Source organism: Botryllus schlosseri, chromosome 9 (genome assembly GCF_051294905.1).
Source record: "Botryllus schlosseri isolate E-star chromosome 9, Bs_hap1, whole genome shotgun sequence".
Lineage (NCBI taxonomy): Eukaryota > Metazoa > Chordata > Ascidiacea > Stolidobranchia > Styelidae > Botryllus > Botryllus schlosseri.
The window spans coordinates 3490544-3507045 of NC_137244.1; the positions used below are offsets into that span (position 1 = coordinate 3490544).

General features: G+C 42.2%; 1 non-coding gene across 1 annotated transcript; it reads left to right on the forward strand.

The window, feature by feature from the left end:
* The first annotated feature begins 15917 nt into the window (after nt 1-15917).
* LOC145447412 (5S ribosomal RNA) lies at nt 15918-16036 on the forward strand. Its single transcript, XR_013917557.1, has one exon. It is a non-coding gene; the product is annotated as a 5S ribosomal RNA (ribosomal RNA).
* The last annotated feature ends 466 nt before the right edge of the window (nt 16037-16502 follow it).

The window sequence follows — 16502 nt, forward strand, 5'->3', positions numbered from 1 at the left end:
AAAAGCTAATTAAGCTAATGAAAAAGTAAGCTAATGGAAAGAAAGCTAATGAAAAGCTAATAAAGCTAATGGAAAGCTAATTAAGCTAATGAAAAAGTAAGCTAATGAAAAGTAAGCTAATGAAAAGTACGCTAATGAAAAGCTAATGAAGCTAAAAGCTAATGACACTAATAGCTATGCTGTAGCACAGGGGACTTTCGACCCGCCGGGCGGGAGCAGACCTTTTAATGTGGCCCATGCATTTCAAAGGGGAGTTTGGACTTTGAAAATCTTCGAGCTCGCCTATACTTTAACGTGGGCGACATAACTGTCGCAACTTTGCCGCGCGTCGCCTACCCCAAAACACGCGGCCCTATGGCAAACCACCCATACTTGCTCGGATCGGTCCCAGATTTCGTGTGAGCCTAGTCGTGGGGGGTGTTTGGCCGAGAAAATTTTTAGAATATTTTCCGAAAATTTTTTCGAACTTCGACTTTCTTTCAATTTCGTCCCCATGTTAAAATATAGGGAAATTGGACTTGAAAATCTGCGAGATTTTTCGGACTTTCACTTTTTCGATTTGCTCCATGTTAAAGGATAGGAAAGTTGGACTTGATCGTTTTTTCGATTCCACTTTTCTGGTATCGTTCGACCCAGTGGACGCAGTAGAACAACGCCGGTACCGTCGGCGTGGCTCTAGGACAGTGATTCCCAACCGGGGCCCCCAGCTAGCCTTCTTGCGGCCCCCACGAAAATATTGAGAAATCGGTATATGAAAAAAATTATATTTATAAAATACTCTTGCTTGGCTTGGAGTCTGGAGTTTTCAATTAGGATTGCTTGAAAGTTGTGAGTAGAGTGCTAAGATTACGTCACTGCTGTTTCAATGCAATGTGCCCTAACTTTGCAGTTGAACGAGCAGTATTACTTATAGATATAGGTAGCCTATAGATACAGGTATTGACAGGACCGTAACTGCCGCGCCCCAAGCCCCCCGATTGGAGGGAGCGAGCTCGAAGGAGGCCAAAAATTATTTAGTGAATTAGCATAAATTATAGAGTATTTTATGAAATTTTCTGCAACTTCTTCAAAAATGGCGCGATTTCAAGTGTCCAAGTACGGTAATTATTGGGTACTCTTCCACCAAGATAAAATGCGCAAGATTTATAGAAGTGGGCATATCGGCGTTGGCCATTACCGTGCCATGACGCACGAAGACATATAAAGTTTTAGGCCATGTAACATGCGACTCCAAGAAGTGTGCCAGAATGATCGGCAGCGAGAAAACCTTGGCCGAAAAGGACTGCCCTTACGCTGACCGAAAACTTCGTTATGTATATAAAAAATACATATAGGTATAATTGACCATAGGCGCCTAAATGACTGGCGCGAAATGTTCCTGTATTTGCAATCTGAACCTCACGAGACAAATAGGCTACCATCCTTCAGGGAAGAATTATATGCCAATGAAGAACTACCAATTTGAAATCGTGTGCATCTTTTAGTTTAGTACGTTTGGGCGATTCTATATTTTTTGATATAGCAGACTGGAGATCACGAAATAACATCATGTAACGAAGTCGTACCAACGGGTTCGCCCGTCCGAATATGTTTAATCATTATTTACGGGCCCTACAGTTTCCAAGACACCTCACTCAGCTCTACCGGCAAATCTGATTACGTGAGCAGAGAGGACAAGTAATTGATAGCAATATATATGCAATTCCCGATCTTATTGACCTAATTTATTTTGAATTGTCGAAAATTTTCGGGCTCCACGCTGGCTCGTAACGGGGATCCTGATTTCGTGGCAGAAGCGAACAACGGGATGGGGGTCGGTTTATCACCCTATGGGAACTCAAGACCAAAGTGTTTTGGGTGGCCTGACGAAGTGCTGTTTCGTTCCTGCCAACGGGTATACGCCCGAAGATGTTTAATTATTATTGAGTGGTCCTACCTTTTTAAACACAACTCACTCGGCTCAACCGGTCAATCTGATTACGTGTTAAAGTATAGGGAAGTTGGACTTCGGTCGATTTTTCAGAAATTTTATGATTTTTCAATTTTATCGATTCCCGACTTTCTGCTATCGGTCGAAGCAGCGCACGCGGAAGTTGAAGTCCGAAAAATATTTCGGACAATTTCTAAAAAATTTCTCGGCCAAACATCCCCACGACCAGGCTCACACGAAATCTGGGACCGATCCGAGCGAGTATAAGCGGTTTGCCATAGGGCTGCGTGTTTTGGGTTAGGCGACGCGCGGCAAAGTTGCAGCAGTTATGTCGCCCACGTTAAAGTATAAGCGAGCTCGAAAATTTTCAAACTCTAAACTCCCCTTTGAAATGCATGGGCCACGTTAAAAGGTCTGCTCCCGCCAGGCGGATCGAAAGGCCCCCGTGCTACAGCATAGTTGTTAGCTTAATTAGCTTTTCATTAGCTTCATTAGCTTTTCATTAGCATACTTTTCATTAGCCTACTTTTTCATTAGCTTAATTAGCTTTTCATTAGCTTAATTAGCTTTTCATTAGCTTACTTTTCATTAGCTTACTTTTTCATTAGCTTAATTAGCTTTTCATTAGCTTTTCATTAGCTTAATTAGCTTTTCATTAGCTTTTCATTAGCTTAATTAGCTTTTCCTTAGCTTAATTAGCTGCATTAGCTTTTCATTAGCTTGCATGTACAAAATAAAGGCACCCCAAGGGCAGTCCTTTTCGGCCAAGGTTTTCTCGCTGCTGATCGTTCTGGCGCACTTCTCGGAGTCGCATATACTATAGCCTATAACTTCATCTGTCTCGGCGCGTCGTGGTGCGGTAATGGCCGACGCCCAAGTGCCCATTTCTATAAATCATGCGTATTTTTTGTTGGGAAAGGGTACCCAATATTCAAGATATTTGACAATACTAAATCGCTTGAAAGATTCCAAGAAAATAAACCATGATTTATGTTAATTCACGAAATAATTTTGGGCGCCCTTCGAGCTCGGACCCTCCAATTGGGGGGTCTGGGGTGCGGCAGTTACGCTCCTGAGTAAATCTTACCCAATGTTCATGCCACGCGAAGAAGACTAATCGTTAGTTTCTCGAAGATTACCTCCGAGCTAGCTCATTGTTATTATAACTTTGTTAAACCATGTTATTTCGCCATTCCTATAAAATAATGCGCATTGAAGTGATATCAATATCGCTCACGGGTACAAGGCCATACTAAATAAATCTCTTTCGTGAGGCGCACGTGATTGCAAATTCTCATTTCTTCACGGAGCGCAATATTTAACTTTGCGGGCCGCACTTGTACCTCGGTTTCAGACTTCAGTAATAACACCATTTTCCCTTGGCAATGTTCCCTCCAATTTTTCACGAGTCTGCGCGCCTGCGTGGTCCATTGGACAACAGTGCGCAACGATTAAAAAAAAAACATCACTTCGGATTTTTTGTGCGCAGCTTAGATTTTCTGTGCGCAGAGACCGTTTCAGCACTGCGCATTTGCGCACGTGCGCAGCTTAGAGGGAACATTGGCTGTGGCCCACCGGTCGAAACGCCTCCCCTAAGTGGACCAACGGTCCGTCACAATGGGGATCGGCTCGGCTACTATGGCGTTTTACACCAGCGTGCCTAAATAGTCTGAAAAGTCCTTGCGGTCAGAATTATTAGCTGGCGTTTTACACTAGGTCTAAATAGCCTGAAAAGTCGTTGCGGTCAAAATTCTCTGTTGGCTGTCTATAATTGGTTTGTTAAAACTGAACGATGATTTGATTTTACAAATTGTAATTTCAATTCTAACCCAATACAGTCGCAAGAAACGGTGAATGCAAAACGTGTCATGTTTTAACGAATGTCGGCCACTCAGTTCTGTATATCAACAATATAAATTTTGTGCGTTTGTACAGTCAGTGATGTATCCTTATCCGATTGCTGTAGTGTATATATTGTTCCAAATCTGGTAGCCTGTTAACTCCCAAGAGATTCGTTATCTGTTTTGTTTAAAGAGTCGAGACTTTTGGTTGCCTCATTTCGATATTGTGTTGTATCCGATTAAGCGGTTTTTTCGCTTGGCTGCTTCCATTTCCTCGAGTAATTATTCTTTCGCCTCTTTGTTTTCTATTACTCCCTTCGCTTCCTCGCTGCTGGTTGGCCGTTTAGTATTTGTCGGACAGTCCCTGATGATATGACCCGTCTTTTGACAGTTGAAACATCGCTTCTGGTCGATGTCGTCCGCTGTCATGATTAAGCAGCCACACCCATCAATCTTTATATGGTAGGGCATGGCTTCTTTTTTGAATCCTTCCATCCATATGTCGGTGAACCCATTGTACCAGCTTGTGTTTCTCCAGCGACGTCTTGTCTGGCCTATAACCTTTCCAAATCCATATTCGTTCAGTTGTTCGACAACATCTTTCTCTTTAGATTCGCACGCTATCCCTTTTACAATGAGATGTGTAGATGGAAGTCGAGGGAGTTCCATAATTATCTTGTGGAAGTTTGCTTCCATTGGATTCTGCATCCTCTGTTCGTATAATTCACGGCTTAGGTTTTTTCCGTTAGGTTCTGTCTTAAGCGTTAGAATCCATGTTCCCCTTCTAAGTTCATATAAGCTTTCAATGCTGTCATAGTATTTCGCAGTAATAGTGTTGGCTTTTAATTCATCCGATATTACGTCGAAATCAAGGTTTTCGTCTCCCTTTATAAAGAAAGACCTTAGCCTGGCATGCTTGTAGATCGGTGCTTCTGGTTTGGTAATTTCATTTGCTGTTGCTTGACATGTTCTTTGCGTTGCCGTTGCATATGGTTCTTGTGCAGCGATTTGTTGTGCGTCATCCGCATTGTAAGTCTGCATTTGCGACTCCATAACGTATCGATTAAATCCTCAATAATTGCGCCGTATATCCAGTATGGTCCGTATATAGAGTATATCCAGTAATATATCAGGTAAATCCACTACAAACAGCTCCGAAATTTGCTTTGCTTCACTTCGTCAGCTTCCAAACACTTCCGTACGGCTTGAAGTCGCACGAGTACTAAACCCGTCTAAACGAGTACCAGCCCTTCCGAGATCTGACGAGATCTGACGAATGTGCCGTTTTATGTGACTTTATTCTCTCGCACGCAAATTCGCCATGCGCTGTGCCATCGCGAGGCTAACAATTAAAGCTAATTGTCCGATTCTTGGAGGGCTTTCTGTGGAAACGTTGAAGCACGCGCTAATCTACAAAAGGTATGGAAAGTAGTTCATTCAATTCCCAATAAACATAATAACTGTGGGGTACCTTCATTGAAAGTAAATGGTAATTTAACTACAGCCGACCATGAAATCGATAATGAGATTGCCTCAACGTTTAAAAATGTAAGCAGTGATTCGAATTTCCCGTCGAACTTTATTGCAACGAGACAAAGTCTACTTTTGACTGATTGTTACAGTGGTACAATGATAAACTTAATATCGCCTTGTCATTGACGGAACTGGCCATTGCTTTAAGAACCAAGAAAAATACGTCACCTGGGGCCACCAATTATGCTATGCTATGTTCAAAAATTTTTCGCACCAAGGTTTACTGAGATTGCTTGAGATAATAAATTACTCTTGGTCAACGGGTACTTCCGAAACATTGGAGTCATGCGGTGATATTCCCTATCTTGAAGCCGAGGAAAGCTCCTACCTCTGCCAACTCTTATCGTCCTATTTCCCTGACCAGCCATATGTGCAAAGTAATGGAAACTATGGTGGCAAATAGACTTTCATGGTACTTGGAAAAGAATGGATTACTACATACATCACAGTCCGGGTTTAGGAGAGGGAGACGAGCCCTCGATCACGTTATTCGCCTGCATGACACAGTTTATCGAACAATTAACAATGGACGGGTTGTATTAGCGGTTTTCCTTGACATTAAGCGACCTTATGACATGGTATGGCGTGATGGATCAATTTTCAAACTGAAACGACTCAGAATTTGTGGAGAAATGTTAAATTGGATAAAATGCTTTTTATCAAACCGAACATTTCAAATAAGGATTGGATGCACTCTCTCAGGAACCCATGAATTGGAAAATGGTATCCCACAAGGAAGTGTACTATCACCTTTATTTTATGCAATTATGATTAATGGCCTTCCTCAAGTTATATGTTCCCAGCTTGGACTATATGCTGACGACTGTGCAATATGGCAATCTGGGCTCAATATTATTGAGCCGATGCAAAGCATTCAATCTAGCCTAACTGCGATCTCCAACTGGTGTGCTAAATGGGGTTTTGTTATATCGAAGGAGAAGACTGTTGCCATGCTCTTTACAAGAAGGCGTAAAGTCACGATCCCTGAATTACGCTTTGATAATCATATTTTCAATTTTGTGGACAATTTCAAGTATCTGGGAATTATTTTTGACAAGAAACTTAACTACAAGGGGCACATCGACTACATAGCGATGAAATGTGCGAGCCGCATAAATTTACTCAGAATGCTTTCAGGTACCACATGGGGAAGCATCCAATAATCTTCTAGTTGTGCTCTACAGAACTCTCATCAGGTCAGTAATCAAATACGGTATGGAAGCATACTTCTTCGGTCCGAATACATATCTGAAGAAAGTCGAGACTATTCGCAGCAAGCTCTTCGTATATGTTACGGAGCGATGGTCAGTACACCGATTTCTGTAATTGAAATTGAATGCAATGATATGCCTCTATCCCTACGGCACTTGTATCTGTTTTTAAAATATAGATATTGTCTCAGCACCCAACAAACTCACCCAGCTAATTCGATATTGCAAGAATCATGGGAAGATATATACAGTTTAATAAATGAGAGATTTTCAACCTTTCGATCCTTAACCAGTGGTGCTGACCTTCGCGATTTGCACGCAACTGGGCAAGTCATATTAAAAAACCCTCCGTGGATTGCTCAAGAACCTGATGTAGACTCATCATTGACAAAATCATTTGGCAGAAATTCCACTGCAGAAACTGTTAAGGTGGTATTCCGGGACCATATTTTCACGAACTACAGTGATCATACAGTTGTATATACAGATGGTTCGAAGACATTATCAGGATGTGGATATGCCGTATACATTCCTCGGTTGAATGTAAAATTGTCTGCGACGCTTCCTAAATGTTTTTCAATATTTTATGTAGAGTTGCATGCATCAAAGATGCATTATCATAGGTTGAAAGGAACACGCAGAGTAAAATTGCTATATTAAGTGACAGTTTGAGTGCCCTAACCGCCCTCGCCAATCATGGATCGGTCAATGGCTACGTTGTGAACGATATATTAGAATATATTGCAGAACTTCAAAATAACAATAAATCAGTCACGTTCATCTGGATACCTGGACATGCTGGTATTCGTAGCAACGAAATCGCCGATCAATAGCAAAAGACGCTGCTTCAAGAAGGGATGAAGGGAACAATCACTTATTACTAGGGGATGTTTTTGCAACTTTCGCAACTTTTTTTACAGCTTCCGGTAGTTCCTAAATACTCGTAAGTCGTAAGATATGTAGAATGCTGTTTCAAGCTGTTTGAAGGAATCTTATCCTATTTTATTTTGCAACTTTTGTTCATTTTGTTCATGCAACTTTTTGCAACATTTTGCAACTTTCTCGATTTTTCATGAAAGTATTTTCGATTCTGGTGAAATACACGGCCAAATTCGACTGAAACACCGTAAATCAGCACCGAAGTAAGGCTTTTACGGGTATTTCGGGAGCTGAGCCGGAAAATTGACTTTTTTTTCATTTTAGTCAATCTGGGAAGTTGACCCGAGCAAAAGGTGGTCAAAATGCAACTTCTTGCCCTTCTTGCCCTTACAACTTCCTTGCCCTACTTATTACCTCTGCATGATGCATTGTCCGTCTTAAGACACCATTGTAGATGTGAATGGGATCAGATATACCAAAGCACTGAGACCGGAAGAGCGTATAAGAATCTGCGACCATCAATTACCGACCATAGAGCTCAAATTGGAACACGGCGAAGAGACGTAATTCTACTGAGATTAAGAAGCGGCCATTGCAGACTGAATCAACATCTGCATAAGATCCGTTGTTCTGAGACTACACTATGTCAGCAATGCAATGCAGAAGAAACTGTAGGGCACTTTTTGTTACATTGTGTGAGATATCAACATCAAACGAGACAACTACATCATGCTGCGCGAGTGATGAGCCGAATAAATTGGGAGTTGAAAGACGTTCTAACAGATCCAACGATATTGGATAATACAGTTCGTGATATCTTCGGGACGCGATTTATATAGTATAGCTAATACATGTTGTATATTCATTATTTGTATAACCAAATGTGTTGATGTCGTGTTGGTATATTGTCGGCTAGCTCCATATATTGAATGTGCATGTTGGTATACCAATAGAACTGAGCGATGTTGTATATATTTGGATAATTAAAATTCATTGTTAAAACAAGTATAGAAGTGGCGCACAAAACCTGTGCCGTGATAAGCGCCACTATCACGATTTTTTACTTACATTAATAATAATAATTGCCCGATTTCTTGTATGCGCTTTCGGACCAACTCGATATAAAATGCCAATGCCAATGCAACAAGGATCAGATAATCTTACTCGTATAGTTACGAATCTGTAATCATAAACATATGCCAGTCTCGGTATATTAAAATATAGATTTTTTTCGATTCAGCATTTATATGTGCATAACATTGGACCGCTGGCAGCAGACGAAATCTCGCTACATCTAAATGATATTAGAAATATGACACCACGGTGCTGTGCAGCACTGCTACAATATCGATTTTAATGGACTTGGACAGGGCTCATGCACTATCGGCCGCAAAAGTGATTGTCGACGTATGTCTGGAGATACTTTTCTCTCTAGTTCAGGGGTGGGCAAACTACGGCCCGCGGGCCGCATGCGGCCCGCAACACCATTCTGTGCGGCCCGCGAGGGTCTGAAGAACCTTATTTAAAATATTGATAAAATGCGTACTAAAAATCGAATTCATGCAGGGACTTGATTAAACTTTTTCTTAGTATATTTCACCATGATAATTCTAAGGAAGTGGGTCTCAACCTGGGGGATGCTTGCCCCTTGGGGTCATGAAAGCATCTGAAGCGGATCGCGAAGCTGAGCTCAACTGAAAAAATTTTCGCGCTTTGCGCGATTTCCTTCCAATTCATAGTTATTGCTCTGTATTTAGTATGAATTTCATATTTAGTAATCTCTCATCAATATTCGTAACCTCCCATGCCACCAAACAATCCGTTAGGTTTGCTATAGCATCCTGATTGCGTTTTGTGATATGACGATAAGGGGTCGCGAAATCTACACATATAGTAGAAGCGTGTCTGAAGCTAACATGGTTATGATGCTGTCAGCATTGTGTGTCCTGGAACTGAACCCAAAGCAGAATTAGTAAATCTATGAACTGATCACTGCTCACAGATTTAAATTTCAATCCTGTTTTAAGAATCGGGACAACAGACTTTCATCTCTATAGTTTTGACAAATTGGTTATTAAGGTCGACCAGCCTATGAAATCTCGCCATTGTTTCTGGCGCGTGTACGATATCATCATAGCAATGTTTGGTTTGTTTCAAATAAGCATATATATTATCTCCATGTCCTCACTATATAATCAAATACCAGCAATATTGCGTTTTGGTTTATGATCCCAATTTCATATAGTGCGGCCCGCGAATGGATTCAGATGTTGAATACGGCCCGTGAGCTCAAAAGTTTGCCCACCCCTGCTCTAGTTGGTCCGAAAGTGTCTCATCGCAATCAGACAATCTGCATTTCAGGCGACTCGTAACCAGCGTGGCGACTTTTCGCCTGAGAGAAAGAAAAATGTCACATAAAACGGCAAAGATTGTAGTCACTGTCGCCTACGACCATACTACGTTGAATACACCCGATCTCGTCTGATCTCGGAAGTTAAGCAACGCTGTGAGATGCTGGATCAAGACTGCTATAGATGCATATCAAAAGCGATGCTACAACTGTAAGGCGGAGGGTCATATGGCCAGAGATTGCCAAGCCGAAAAATTGGACTGCACGAAGTGCGGCGGGCTTGGCCATGGCACAGAAACATGCAAAGCAAAACGTAGCAAAAGACAAAGCGAACACGAGGCTGGAATCGAAAAGGCTGAGGGAGTCAATGATCAAACCGCAGATAAACTTGTGAGAGAACACTCAAACGAACCCCATACTGGCGAGAGAATAACCGACGAAACGAACGAATCGACGAAAATAACGACGGAGAAACCAGCTGACCTCAATACGAGTCAGAATGAGGACACGAACACAAATCAAACAGCGCCGAAGAGCCCAGTGATGACGAAATCTTACACGTCACCGGACGCTGCATTCGAGAATGAAGCCACAACACAAGAACAGTCCGTACATCCTCAGGCCAACGAGGAAAAACACGAATCAGGCAAATCAAATGAAACGTAGACGGCCCAAAAGACGCTCATTAAAAGGCCGCCTAATGCCACCAAAGGACCAAAATCGAGTGCCAGCTGTGATAGGGCGGCGAAACAACAAACCGGAAACAGAGTAACGACCAGAAAAGCCACAAGCAACCAAGCAATAATAATAAAACCGAATATAAGTGGGATTAAAAAAGACAACACGAAAAAGAAGACAGCCAAAATCCCGCAAGACCCCCAAACCAGAATCAAAGGCGAACCTATTGAAGCTAGCATCGATTAACGTAAATGGACTATCAAATAGACTACCGGATCTGGAACAATATATACGGACATCGATGCCCAATGCCTCTGCATTCAAATTGACAAATGCCCAATAGCTATAATAAATATTTATGCCCTGTCTGGACAATCCGCAGATGCGAGAAAGTTACGTGACGATTTCCAAATCCAACTAGAATCAGAAATCCATGAAATTGAAGTCCCGGTTATAATGGGTGGTGACTTCAACCTAATTATTGACAGGAAAGACACTCGAATTAAACATAACCTCCATGTTAGAAGCGCCGAGAGACACTTTGAAAAGCTAACTAACGACGCGGAACTGATTGACGTGTTTAGGAGTAAACATCCTCTTGCCGAAGTATTCACTTACGTCACTGGAAAAAACGCGAGAAGACTAGATCGTTTCTACGCATCTTGTGAGCTCATGAGCCATGTCCAGAATGCAGGACATGAAAATAACCTTGTGGCTGACCACATGAGTCCGACAATAACACTCGCAATTGAGCCAAGCACTCTATGGGGAAGAAAAAATTGGAAGTGTAATAATGACCTTTTGCGAGATGACGTGTACCGAGATATAATATCTAATCTCATAAGCTTTGAAGAGAATAATATTCAACACTGCCACGGAATTCAACAATGGTGGGACAAACTAAAAGATAGAATTGCCAACGTAAGCAAGAGATATGAAATAGACAAATATAAAACCTGTCATCCTCAGATAACGTATCAGAGGGTAACGGGAAAATTGCGCATGTTAACCAAAAATGACCGTTGCGAAGGTGAACCTAACACGACGAGACAATTTTGGCAAGAATTGAAGACCAGACGGCGCAAGACCGAGCTTAAAGAACTTCAGCTCAGAGATGGAACGGTAACGACTGACCGTAATATTATTGCTAACCAGATTGAACAATTTTACACAGAATTGTGGACCCGACACGACGGCATTAATTCGTACGATCAAGACGAATATCTATCATCGTATCAGCACGACTGCATGCACGGGAAAGACAATGAACAAACATCGGTAATACAATCTAGCGAAATATTACAAATACTGAAAGCAATGAACAGGGAAAGGTCACCGGGTTTCGACGGCCTAACAGTGGAATTCTACCTTGCAATGTGGCAAAACATTGGTTCGAGATTAACAGAAATTATAAACAACGCGCTAATATACGGAAACATACCGCATAGCTGGAAACGTGCAAAAATTATTTTGATTCACAAAGGAAAAGACAAAAAGGATTTAGCGAACTGGCGACCCATTTCGCTGTTAAACACGGACTACAAAATAATGGCGAAAATTCTCAACAACAGACTGGTTGAGGAAATCTCGAGCAACATCAACATGACACAGAAAGCGGGAATTCCCGGAAGACAAATGGACGTGATACACAACAATGTGAGTGCAATTGTTAATTATCATCAAGACAAACCTCTAGAAGGTTATATAATGACAATAGACGCAAGGAAAGCCTTTGATAAGGTGAACCACCAAATGCTCTTCAAAATGCTTGATAAACTGCCCGTCACGGGAGAAACTCTTAAAGTGATCAAAGCCATATATGATAATCCTATTGCGACCCTCGAGGTTAACGGCCTCCAAGCAGCCAATGTACATTGTACGAGGGGCATTAGACAATGATGTCCTTTGAGTATGACACTATACGCGATTAGCGCAGACCCTCTAGCTCACAAGCTATGCACTAACGACAACATCAAAGGTATCCGAATCGGCGGGATAGAGCATAAATTAGACCAATTTGCTGATGACGTCACACTGTATCTAAGAACAACTGACTCCATTACCACAGTCCTTAACGAATACCAAAGCTTGCATAGAGTGACAGTTCAAGATATCAACACAGACAAGACGGAAATCCTACCGCTGAACGAAAAATCGCGTATCAGACTGCAAAAAACTACGCACGCACATATGCTAAAGCCAGTCAGTGTTGCCAACTCCGGATGGAAGAAAATCGCTAAAACTGGTGTCAAAAATCGCTAGATGGCGCTAAATATTGAGAAAAAAGCGCTAAAAAATAGCGCTAAATCTGCAAAAGGTGCTAGAGGTATTAAATTGAACCATTATATCGATATATTCTTCTCAGCTATATTTTACTCGTCTGGGGCCAAAGTCACTTATCATATTTTTAGTTCATAATACGTAATAGTCATATCTAAGCGGGACAAAACGGCAGTGCATTTTGATAAAGCAGATCGCTTTGCGCAACGATCGCTATACGTGAACAGACTGAACACTGACCAGGTTTACAGGCATAACCGCTCACTATATCAGCGTGCCTTACTCGATGCGTCCGTGGATACGTGATGCGATGTACCGTGGTTATGCGCTTGACTTCTTCTCTAAACTGTGTTGGAGTTGGCCTACTTGAACACGACAAGCGACTTGACACCCGTGTACACGACATGCGACTTGACCCGACACAACACGACATTGAAACGGGTTTGTTTGCCACTATAAGTAGAGACCTTAAGAAAATAATCCGAGGACCAACCCGGGAAAATGTAATTAATGCTAACTGTAATTAATCCGGTCTTAAACGAATGACCAGACATTGGAGCGACCTCAAAACAGCCCCCAAAGTCTGGAAATCGGCATTGATATGAACAATCGCTGGACGAAATTGGTCATTGTTATGTTCATTGTGTTGCGGCGGTGCCATTGTTGGAGCAATAATGCCGGTTTTCAGACTTTGAGGGCTGTTTCGGGGTGCATGGTTCCATTGTCCGGACGAGATTTTATTTTGTATTTTCGAAATCACTGCGACATTATCTTTCGATCATGGCCATTGGCCAATTTTACTAAATTTCAGCGTTAATGTCGCCAGATGTAGCACTGCCAACTATGCTACTTTTAGATTACTCAGCAAGAAGAGACACTGTTTGCCCATGCGTAACCGCCAGGAGTTGCGTATCTACTACTATCTATCGGTAGATAGTAATCTATAATTATATATCATCGGAGTCCGCACTCTGGTGACCGGTATAGCCAATGCAGACGTCAGCCAGAACTGATCTTTATTGGTTATTTCGGTAAAAAAGCGCTAAATAATCGCTAAATACTTTTTCAAAAATCGCTAGATTTATCGCTAGGCGCTAGATCCATATTTTTTGGCGCTAAACCGGATGAAAAATCGCTAGATCTAGCGCGAAAATCGCTAAATTGGCAACACTGAAGCCAGTAATTAAGATACTGGGCTTATACCACGGAGAAAGCGAACTGCAAATGAACTTCGACAGACTCTGGCAAGGAGTCGAAAAAAGCGTAAGGCATATTAAATCAAAACGGCTTTCTTGGATTGGTAAAATAACGGCGATTAAGGCATACATAATTAGCAAAATAACTTTCGTATCGAATTAACACTGAGAGCTACTTTACAGGCTCCAGAAAAACCAACGCAGGCTGGGTACGAAGAAAAGACGCCTACTTGAAAAACAAATGCAAATTCTGCCAACACGCCGAAGATACTCTGCGTCACACCTTCGCCGAATGCGCAACTTACAAAAACTGTTCTCTCTTGTAATACAGGATCTCGAGAACGACCTGCAAACGACTATTGACGCTACACCCGACGAGATCATACGCAACGTCTACGACGGACCGCAAGCTCCGACTATAATAAAAGCTTTTATGAACGTGAAAACCCTTGTGTGGGAATGGAAAAACGCACTCGACATACAAAATGAATACGCCCAAAATATTGACCAACGCATCCAAGATATAAAAAGTAAAATATACCGAATAATTTAAGCGAGCCATTTAAACGCTCACGTGATAAATCATGTTGCATTTATCGACCCGCAAAACGCAACCAATCCACCTACGACCTATCCAAACCACCAAACCTCCCATCCCACTCTACCCCACCCCTAAACCAACACCTACTCCCCCAATCTACCCTATCCACCACCCCCCATGCCCTATTCCTACCCCACCAACCCCTACCCTATTCCTACCCCACCCACCACCACTCCACCGAATTTATATGAAAATCACACGCAAACGAGCGCCAAGTACTGGCGGCTCCTTCTACGACCGCGACCACGAATCGACATCGACTGCTACGATGAGATGAGATGAGACGAGCGACTACGAGCGCCAACTTACGACGGCGTCTACTACGACCGCGTATACAAATCCTACTTCGGCAACGGCTGAGACGAGATGACCCGATGATGGGGAAAGATTTTCTTTATGAAATTTTTGAAATTTTATGTACATATTTGAATAAACATCACAAAAACGGTTAGTACTTGCATGGGTGACCGGCTGGGAATACCGGGTGCCGTAGGCGTTTTGTTTTCGTACAAACTCGATCAATTTCACTGCTATGCTGTATTTTTATGATTGCAACTGTTTTGTTTGCATGCGCACGTACCAATATTAATTGAATCATTTGCTGGCCACCGCTATTTCAATTATGAACTCGCGCGCAATTTGCAGTTGTACCCGTGAAATTTAGGTCTGTCTGAATACAAGCTTCTTCTGTACGTCTTCAAATGCATGGAGGGAAGTGCGCCAGCGTATCTTCGTGAGCTATAATCCCCGAAGAGCGCTACGTTCTCGGTCGCAAAAGCTCTTGTCAGTTCCAAGAGTCAGAACATCGACCTACGGCGAGAGAACTTTTTCTTCCTCGGCCGCCATTATGTTGAACAATCTTCCAATTTCTATCAGACTATGTGACTCGCTATATGTTTTCAAACGCAAAATCAAGACCGTTTTATTCACACGGGCGTTCGGACTAGAGTAGTGTTCATTGCGCCCTACAACTATATGCACTTCGTCTTTTATATATAACGTTTACTTTTATATTTTATTGCCTTTTATGTACAGCGCCCTAGTGTAGTAATGTAATATTGTTATATTCGGCGCTCTATAAATTATTATATTATTATTATTATTATTATTACTAGGCCTAACACATTTTCATGATATCGCAATCTCGTGCTGTTTTTACCTGACGGAAAGTGCAATAAAATAACTACTCCGACAGCGAGAGCATATACTCGACCGTGTGTTTTTCGACCAGACACAAGAAAAAAGCAGGATGCCAATGATATTCCACCGCTAGCAGACTTTTCCCTCCAGTTTGTCCGAAAGTGCCTCGGCGCAATCAGACGTTCTGCTTTTCTGGCGTCTCGTTGGCAGCGTGGCGACATTTCGCCTGAGAGAAACGGAAAATGTCACATAAAACGGCACAGATTGTCACCACTGTCGCCTACGACCATACCACGTTGAATACACCCGATCTCGTCTGATCTCGGAAGTTAAGCAACGTTGGGCCCGGTTAGTACTTGCATGGGTGACCGGCTGGGAATACCGGGTGCCGTAGGCGTTTTGTTTTCGTACAAACTCGATCAATTTCACTGCTATGCTGTATTTTTATGATTGCAACTGTTTTGTTTGCATGCGCACGTACCAATATTAATTGAATCATTTGCTGGCCACCGCTATTTCAATTATGAACTCGCGCGCAATTTGCAGTTGTACCCGTGAAATTTAGGTCTGTCTGAATACAAGCTTCTTCTGTACGTCTTCAAATGCATGGAGGGAAGTGCGCCAGCGTATCTTCGTGAGCTATAATCCCCGAAGAGCGCTACGTTCTCGGTCGCAAAAGCTCTTGTCAGTTCCAAGAGTCAGAACATCGACCTACGGCGAGAGAACTTTTTCTTCCTCGGCCGCCATTATGTTGAACAATCTTCCAATTTCTATCAGACTATGTGACTCGCTATATGTTTTCAAACGCAAAATCAAGACCGTTTTATTCACACGGGCGTTCGGACTAGAGTAGTGTTCATTGC